At 40.8% G+C, this 9,724-nt stretch overlaps 1 long non-coding RNA gene and 1 pseudogene across 1 annotated transcript in view; both read left to right on the top strand.

Annotated features, from left to right (window-relative positions):
• Positions 1 to 4,745: 4,745 nt before the first annotated feature.
• Positions 4,746 to 9,724, top strand: part of LOC138608387 (major histocompatibility complex class I-related gene protein-like) — a 22,097-nt pseudogene continuing 17,118 nt past the window's right edge.
• Positions 9,163 to 9,724, top strand: part of LOC138608389 (uncharacterized) — a 1,166-nt gene continuing 604 nt past the window's right edge. The window contains exons 1-2 of the long non-coding RNA XR_011309438.1: positions 9,163 to 9,223; positions 9,438 to 9,613. This is a non-coding gene — a long non-coding RNA (uncharacterized lncRNA). The remainder of the gene's footprint in view (positions 9,224 to 9,437; positions 9,614 to 9,724) is intronic.

The following is a 9,724-nucleotide window of genomic DNA, read 5'->3' as shown; positions in this document are numbered from 1 at the left end:
AAAGGGAAGAGGTCAGGTGAGCGTGGGGTCATCAGGGAGGTCAGAGTCAGTTTGGATCAGTGCTTTAAATGTCAGCTGTTTAGTCAACTCACGCGTTAGTCTGGTGTGTGTTTTATTGGTCCGGTCATGTGTGTGCAGTCAGGTTGTCAACTCTGGTTGGCAGTTGTTGCATTTCAAACCATAATAATGGAAAGGTGATGATCAATATAACAAACGTTAAACAACATCTTGTCCCTCTGATGCCACAGAGGCCTGGTTGTCTAAAAGGATGCCATGGAGGTTCCTTCGTTGTCCCTCGTTGGAGACCCAAGGTCTCTGTGAGATGTGTGATTCTCTGGAACTGTGTGTGTGTACAGTGTTAATTCAAACGTGCACCGGAGGCGGAGCGCGTCACACAGGCTGGACCAGGCTGGGGTCCGTCTGTGCGCATGGACAGTTGGATCAAGGCTGTGAAAATATGAGCAGATACATCTTTACCCATCTAAGTCCAGCATCCTCACAGCATTTAGCTTTAAAGGAACCATTTTCACGCTCTACCGCACCTGCACTCTGTGGCTGATAGGAGCAGGGATGTTTTAAATCAAACCACAGTTAGGCACATAAAAATGCCAAAATCAGTTTCTAAATAAAACTAAAATCACAACTAACACATTAAAAGATACTTAATAAATGTCATAAAAAATATACATTGTGGATGGAGATGGACGCAGATGGCCTGATGAATGACAGCAAGGCCATTACCACAGCTTATCTTACCAGGGATCCCCCACCGGGGAATCACCTCCATGAGCAGTGCTTTTGCCACTGCTGTTGAATCCTGTTTGCTGGAGGGGAAAACTGCTGAGGGGAGCAAAACAGCTTTAAGCAGCGATGAGACCAGTAAATGGTTAGAAACAGGTTCACCTGAGGATGTTAAAAATCCTCTGTGTCTCCAGAGGGCACCAAAGTGATGCACTACTCCAAATGCGTATCGAGAGTCAGTGTAGATGTTAACAGATTTACCAGCAGCTTGTTTACAGGCTTCTGTGAGGGCGACAAGTTCAGCTGCTTGAGCCGAATAGTGTGAGGGTAATTTACCTGATATCACAACTTCATGTTGTATAACCACAGCAAACCCTCGATTCCTTCCTTTTAGCATGCTTTGTTATCTACAAACTATACAAAAGGTTTATCAGGGTCAGGTAAACCTAGAGTTGGAACATTTGTAAGTGCAGACTTTAAGTCAGTGAAAACCTGTTGGGCTTCAGGTGTCCATGTGATCTTATCATGGGCAGAGAGTTGTTGTCATGAATCAAAGATGAGAGAGGAGCTTGTTGTTCAGAGTAGTTAGGGATCCATTGTCAGCAATATGACGTCATGAAAAGGAAACTCACCATTTGTTTGTTCTTTAACGGTTTGGGGAGCTCCAGTGTAGCCTGAACGTGTTCGGGAGAGAGGGATTCACCCTCTGCTGTGATCACATGTCCCAGGTAGGTTACTTTAGTTAGAGAGACTTGCTTTGTGGCCGTTTTCTGCTAGAAACGTCAGCAGTGCGAGTGTGTCTTCTTGACAGGCTTCAGCTGAAGGGCTACACACCTTTAGATTGATTGTATTGAATGAGAGTGGAGCCTGATGGAAAAGTTTAGCAAATTTTAAGTCAGCTGTTGATGGAAGTGCGTGGGAGACTAAACTTAGACGCAACGTGTCCATGTATAAGTTTTACCTTTAAACGAGAACACGAGCCAGTACTGGCTATCGGGGTGTACTGGGACCGAAAAAAACGCGTTTGCGAGGTCGACAACCGAAAAAAGAGTAGCTTGTGGTTGTACTTGCAGCAAGATTGTGTGGATTTGGTACCTCGGGAACTCTTGGGTGAACTGCAGGATTTACTGCTTGCAGATCTTGTACAATTCTTCAAATTTTCTTTACAGGAAAAATAAGAATTCTGACTGGAAGATGTTTCACAAAGTATAATGATCCCTCTTTTAAAGGGACTCAAAAACTGGCGTAATGCCGTCAAGTGCTTCTTTTTTTGAGAGGATATTGTTTTAACAGGCCTGTAGTCTGATTTTGGATGAATGATTAAAGGTTCTGAATTTGACCTACATCATATTTATGTTTGGCCCAGAGACATTCTGGGACCGTCGACAGATAAGGTGGAATTTCCAGTGAAGCCATGGTTACATAGACATCAGTGAGCAAACCACGTGGTGAGTCCTCAACCAACCCGACAGTTCTGTGCACATGTACAGATGTTGTCAGTCTCGTACGATATACATCACCTTGCACGCTGTATTCTGTCTGAGGATCCTCTGTGGGAACAAAATCATGACAAGCAGCCTTCTGAGGAACCCAGTGTCCCCGATCTTGCCACTTCCCGTCGAGTGGTTTAGCCAGAGGTACATGTGGTATATTTGTCTGACAAAAACACGCTTTTGCAAAGTGGAGAGGGAAAACAGTAACCGCCGCCAAAGAAGAACTTGTCCAGTATATGCGAGTTAAACGTGACCATAACTTTTGCATAAGTCTGTACCATCTGTCTTAATACTGTTTATCAGGACCTTCATGAATGCATGAGGTGCGATGTAAATCAGTTGTAGGCATGTAGTCATCTGTACGTGGTGTGTGTGTGAGGCGTTGCCATACATAGGCATACAGCAGAGTGTATGTCAGGGGTCATCAACTAGATTTGTCCAAGGGCCAGATTTTTTCCAAGCAGACACTGTGGGGTCCAGACTTTCACAAACAAACTTGATCTATTCCACGCTGATTTGTTATCAGGGAGGCTGCTGCACTTCAACACGTCACAGAGAATATGAAGAAATTCATCTCACAGCTGAGGGAGAATTTCTCTGCCAGATTTGATGACTTTGCCATTTCCAGGGGTGTCATTGAATTTGTGCGTGACCCATTCACCATCCAGGCGGAGAATTCTCCGCTGATGTGAAGAAGGTGATGCCGTTGGACGAAGCGGTGATTCAAAGTGAACTCGTTGACATCCAGGTCTCCAGCAAAATGAAAGCTGCTCTCCGTGGTGATGAAGGCTTGAGCACTTTTTGGGTGGCTTGTCCCCAAGACTACGGCACACTGAAGGCGTTGGCTATGTATGTGCTCACCATGTTCGGGTCGACCTATACATGCGAAGCTGCGTCCTCAAAGATGAACACTATCAAGACCCATGAGAGGAACCGACTGTCAAACCAGTCTTTGGAGGACTGCTTGCGAATAAGCCTAACAGCTGTCGAGCCTGATGTTAGGAAGTTGGTGTCAGAGGGAAAATGTAATTTCTCCCATGAACCAAATGTGAGTATTTCAGCCTTTTATTTGAGGGATTCATTGTTCAATGACAAGCTACTTTGTTTTTTTGATGTTCCGTTCGACTGACTCTTGAAAGCAACATTTCAGTTAAATGTTTCATTTATTTTTATATCCTTTTTCTGTTGTCCCAGCCAGGAGTACGCCCATGTGGTGCACTCTGCTTCAATAACTTCACCACACTGAAATTTACGGAACAACATGTCTCATGCTCAGATGACCACTTTCTGCGCTGCCTCTCTCTCTCTCTCTCTCTCTCTCTCTCTCTCTCTCTCTCTCTCTCTCTCTCTCTCTCTCTCTCTCTCTCTCTCCCTCTCTCTCTCTGAGGGAGTGCTGTTCGTTACCCATCCATTATCTATACCGCTTATCCTGTTCAGGGTCGCGGGTGGGCTGGAGCCTATCCCAGCTGTCATTGGGCGAAAGGCGGGGTTACACCCTGGACTGGTCGCCAGTCAATCACAGGGCTGACAAATAGAGACAGACAACCTCTCACACTCACACCCACATTTGAGTCAATTTAGAGTTACCAATTAACCTAACGAGCATGTCTTTGGACTGTGAGAGGAAGCCGGAGACCCCGGAGAGAACCCACGCATGCACGGGGAGAACATGCAAACTCCGCACAGAAAGGCTAACTTTGTCCAAAAAGGGATTTGAACCAGTGACCTTACAGCTGTGAGGCGACAGCACTAACCACTGCATCACCATGCAGCCTGCAGTTTGTTATACAAACTAATATTAATGAATGTATCTGAATTGGGATAGCCTATATTCCAATGAAATCCCTGATGAGGACTTTGCAGGCTGTGGATATATTCCAGCCTCCTTAGCCGCTGAGCGCTGGCATCACAGTGCTGGCATCTCGTGCACTTTGGCATTGCTGAGAGGATCTGGTGCTGCTGACGCGTCCTCGTCGGTAATTTCTTTGCCAAAATGACCAATAATGGTTTGGATGGCTGGTTTAGCATATTGCTGAAGCACTGAGGGGACGCAGTTATCATGAATCAGTGATATTTTTTATTTGTTGAAAATATATTATTGTCATGTTTCATGACAGACTTCACATGACCGCGGGCTGCCAGTTGACAATCACTGCACTATGGATTGTTGTCTGTCGTTTATATTTGGATCAGAGCTGTTTTCAATCTCAGAACAAAAGCACAATAAGACTCTACTACATCCTCACGAACTCCATTTGATCTGCATCTGACCTCTGACCTCCCAGAAAGTTAAAACATTTGTGCTCATAGCATCACATTGACCTACAAAATATTATAGAAATTCTGAGCAGCAGGAGATTTAACACGACTTTCACATGTGAACAAAGATGATAAAATAGAATAAAGTCCCCTGTGTCTCCTAATACAATGCTTTTAGATGGGCTGAAACATACTGACTTTACTTTCACTTCCATTGATAACCTCAGTTTTACCGAGTTACACGTGATGTTGATGCTCAGGCTAAATTCCTATTGGCTGTTATGGAGGTTGATGGCTATGGAGGACTGAAACTGCCATAATCAAAAATAAATAAATAAATATCTCAAATAAGTAAATCAAATAATAAAGACAGAAATGTAGAAATAAAGCCTCAATTATCAAATGAAAAAAAAAAAAAAAAATTCAGAAATATAAAAATAAATAAATTAAATGTTTTTATTTATTTGACAAATTCTTTATTTTCGTATCAATCTATTCTTTCTGTTTACATTTCAATCTGTTTTTCTTTATTTTCCTATTTATTCATTTATTTCTGTATTTATTCATTTCTGTCTACATTTATTTCTGTATTTATTTTCTGTATGTAAATGAGTAGGCGTGTCTTGATTGTATCACTTAACAGCCATTGGTTGATCATATGAGAGCCCACAGATCGGTTGTATACGTCTAGCTCCCCACAGTTTCCGGAAATTACTTGAAGAAGCAATGCTAGCCTAGCTATATGCAACTAGCAATGGATGTAAAGCGGCTTTAGGGTGACATAGCTGAAAATGCTTCTCCAAACTTCATGCTATTTCGAGCTGAGGCACAGTTGGAAAATTTGATAGAGTTATCCGAAACCACTGACGGAGAGAGACGTTATGTTGGTTATATCCGGCTGAGAACAATAATCCACACTGCAGTCTAATTTCTGGTTATGGCTCATACTTACGTTGTTCTAGATCGTCCAGGCGATCGGCTGCCTCTTGCAGGAGCTATGAAACAGAGCGTCTGGCAACTATCTGATCAAATGCTAGATCTAGAGGGAGAAGTATAGTCTTACATGATTGGTGTGTTTGATTCATGAGCTAGGCTCGACTACTGACTACACTTGACAGTGAACATAAACATTACATGACGTTATCCTCATGCACTGGTTGAAGCGCTTACCATGTAACTGAAATATTAATTCAGCTCCAACACTGTAACTGTCAATATCCTAGTTTTAACCATTATCAAGTTTACAAGGACAGCTTGCTACCTAACATAGCGTTAGCTTGCTAGGCTGTTGTCAATATTACCTTGATAATGTTGCCAAATTTCCTCAGTTGTGGCGTTTTTCTACACAGCCCTCACCAACTACTGACAGTACCACCATATTTGCAGCTCTGGGCACAGACCTCGTCACATCCACGCAGTACTGTAGTGTGTGGGTTTGATTGCTAATACCTGGATAGCCAAGACACGCCTACTCATTTACATATGGATGAAGAAATACACAAATAAATGTAGACAGAAATGAATAAATACAGAAATAAATAAATAGGGAAATAAAGAAAAACAGATATAAATGTAAACAGAAAAGAATAAATTGGGAAATATTAAATGTGAAAATAAATGAATATAAAAGTAAGGAATTTGTCAAATAAATAAAAACATTAAATTAATTAATTTTATATTATTTATATTATATTAAATTTATATTTCTGAATATATTTATTTATTTTTAAATGAATATGAACATTTATTTGATAATTTATTTATATTTATTTCTGCATTTCTGTATTTATTATTTGATTTACTTATTTATTTGAGATATTTATTTATTTATTAAGGCAAGTAATTTATGGCAGTTTCAATCCTCCATAGTAGTCAGTGCTCCATTTGCTCTCACTTCATTTCACCCTCAGAGCTCGAGCTAGCAGCACGTTTTGTCTTAAGCTCTACAAAGAAACGTATTAGTTTTAAGTTCATCAATGGTGAAGAAGTCACAGGTCCCAATGAAGACTGTGATGCTCCTGACTCTCCTGGGAACAGTCCTACATGACACGGCGGCAGGTGAGGAAAGAATCACTGTAACCCTTTTTTGAGTTGCACAGTATTATACATTATTATGAAGAGTATTATCCTGTAGAAGGGGTACACTGCACAGTACTGTGAGTTGCAGTGCATTGTGGGTAAATATCTTCGGACTGCGTGGGTATTACAGTTGTTTGAGTGTACTGTAAATCCACTTACAGTAACTGTTCTGCCCGCGAAAAACGGACCAATTACGTGAAAGCTTGGTTTTAAAGTTTTTTGGAGGGAACACAGCACTTCTTGGGAAGGCAAAGCATTGACCGAAAAACATGTAAGTAAGAAATGTTATTCCATATTACGTTTTATATGATTTAGTTCAGTTGAGTGTTTTAAACAATTCAGCCAGGTCATCTTTCAACAAGACTGCCAACCTCACATCTATAACATTAACTGCTAGCTAACTTATCTAATGTTGTTAGTCCAACTGAGATTCTAGCCATCTGTAAACTTAATCGCATTTTATTCAATTTAAAACACAAATTTTTATTCAATTTTTATCTGACTCTATTCTAATTCAATAAAAACGGTTTCATCAAGATTTGTATTTATCGTAAGGAGTTAAATGATTTGAGATTCAGCTACAGCTTTTCCGGTGTGCTTCTTGATGCATATCTGCCCTGGTTCTAGCCATCTGTCAATTTAAGCAAATTTTCTCAAATATAAAACCCCGGTTTTGACAACATTTTCATTTGACTCTATTTTAATCCTATAAGAGTGTCAAAGATCAAGATTTGTATTTATAGCAAAACAAATTCGATGGTTGGAGATTGAGATACGCCAAACCGGAAGCTGTGCACGGTATGCTCTGTTAGCTAGTTAGTAAGCCTATTAGGAGACAACAGAAGGAGTTGGATATTAACGACGTATTGTCGTCTTATATAGATGCATTTTTGATGTGGATCTCATTTTTGTAAACGTTTTTAAGTCGTCTGTTTTTTTTCGCTTTCAGATTTTACAGCTGCGGTGAAAGACGGACAACGCCGGCCCGGGTTCAGCCTAAAACGACGAGTTTGGTGAGTAACGTTAGACGCCCGACGGATAAAGTGAAGTTTGCTGTGTGCGCAATTGATATTTGTTGTTTTTACATGATTTAAGATATTTAACTGGCAAGTGGCCAGGTGTTTTTAGCAAGTCAGGCGAAGCTAACGTGTGTTTACCGAACGTTACTAGCGTGCTGCGTTAGTTGGTGGTTATCGTTCCACGAGTCAATTCATCACAATGGTGTTGCTATACAAGTGCAAGCAGTGTGTTTTCTACACGGGGACGCTTTCAAAATTGTATCATCACGTGAAGGAGCATAGAAACCTTGTGGTTTGGCTGGGTGCCCATGCAAATGTACTACCTTCTCTGCACTTAAATCACATATGCACCGAAAACACACAAGGGACTCAACACCTGTCAACAGACCCGTGCAAAGCGATGTGAGGACTTGCCTGGTAGAGAGGTGCACAATGACAACACAGAATATATCCAGCCTCTGTGGCCATCTTAAATGGCATATTAGAGACGGACAAAACATTATATGCCCATTTCCTAATTGTAAAGAATTCTTCCATGTGAAGGCATCTTTCTCATCCCACCTAAGTAGAAAACACAAATACTCATTTGATTTCCTGTCAGTCCTGACATTGATGTTTCCAGTCATAGGCCGCAGGATGACGTGAGCATTGAAGGCTGTGATAATGTTGAAGTTCATGATTGTGTCTTTCCTGATAACATAGATCAGGATAAATTCCCCACCAACTTGGCACTGTTTTACTTGAGGATGCAAGCTAAATGCTCTTACCAGCCAGTACTATCCAGATTATAATTGAGGAGTTCCAAGAAGTGTAACGGAGTGACGCATGTGATGTCCAAACTTCATGAGGAATTAACAAAGTTAAAAATGCCTGAAAATGACCTTTCTGAAGTCATAAGTGGACAAACAAAGATAATCTGATGAAGATGTTTAATGAGGGAGTGTTTAGGTCTGATAAAACACGCAAGACGTGTTAATACGAAATTCAACCACGTCGAGCTTACACAAGTTTAGCTTACACAGTAGCAAACTACTGGGTGTTTACATGTCCCTCTCTGAAATTGCTCCTCATAATCGATCCTCTATTGACCCCATATAACTCATTTCACTCTGCAGGGAGGAAGATTTTAGTTTTTTGGGCAGGATACACAGGGCCTGGCAACACTGTCAAAATATATCACACTATTTTTTAAATATTTAATTTGATGTAAAACAATGTTTGACTGTTTTTGATTTTTCCAATATAAATTACAGTAGTGTGACATATTTTTGATATTGTTTTATTTAGTATTATGAGCAAGGTACAGATGGTCTTTTGTCATTCAATTTAAAATTGAAATACTGATTCAATCTTCAAACTTAAAACTGTAATAAAATACATATACATGTAACATATTTATGTAACAATATTCCTATATATATATACTGTACAGCTTGCAGTAATTGGTTGGGTGTCCCCTACTTGGGGACCTGTGTGTATGGTACCAACCAACCATCAACTAATATTGGTATAAGTAAACATTGCTTTCTGTCTTCTTTTCCTACCTTTCTGTATTCATTAAGGTCACAACAACCCCGGTCGATGCAGAAGCCAGGCTCTAACTCCCAAGCAGCCCTGGGCTGGTGGCTCTTGGTAAGACTATCAGTAGGTTTGGGCGGTATCACAGTATACCAGGGTATTTACAAGTCCTACTGGTTTTAAAACTCTTACACCGGAACAAGATTAATTCAAACATTACAAATGCAGCCAAATCAGGATCTTTCTAGTGATGATTCCAGTTGTTACATTTTCAGAGTCACTCCTACAACAAGTGTGCCTAAATACATGCAATTTTTATGTTTTGCAGGAGATTCAATTCTGCATGCAAAGAAGCTGATGCTGACGATGGAAAGGGAAAGTCCTTATCCAGCAAACTGACCTACCTGACCTCTCTGCTGCACTGGCTGTCCTGTTCAGCTGCTACTATGTCTCCAGCATAGAACAGCAGCAAGAGGCAGCCACGACTTTGGAGTTCATCCAGAGGTAGGCACATCATGTGGTCATTTATTAGTTTACACCCCAAATGACCATAGCAGAAGCGTTGTCAGACTTTAAAGGGATACTCCACTATTTTGTAACGCCAGGATAATGTCA

The sequence above is a fragment of the Semicossyphus pulcher genome, unplaced genomic scaffold, assembly GCF_022749685.1.
Source record: "Semicossyphus pulcher isolate SPU_LCO1_2020_fin unplaced genomic scaffold, fSemPul1.0.p SCAF_5, whole genome shotgun sequence".
Lineage (NCBI taxonomy): Eukaryota > Metazoa > Chordata > Actinopteri > Labriformes > Labridae > Semicossyphus > Semicossyphus pulcher.
Note: the sequence above shows the minus strand (reverse complement) of the source record. Positions and strands in the feature narration are given on the sequence as shown.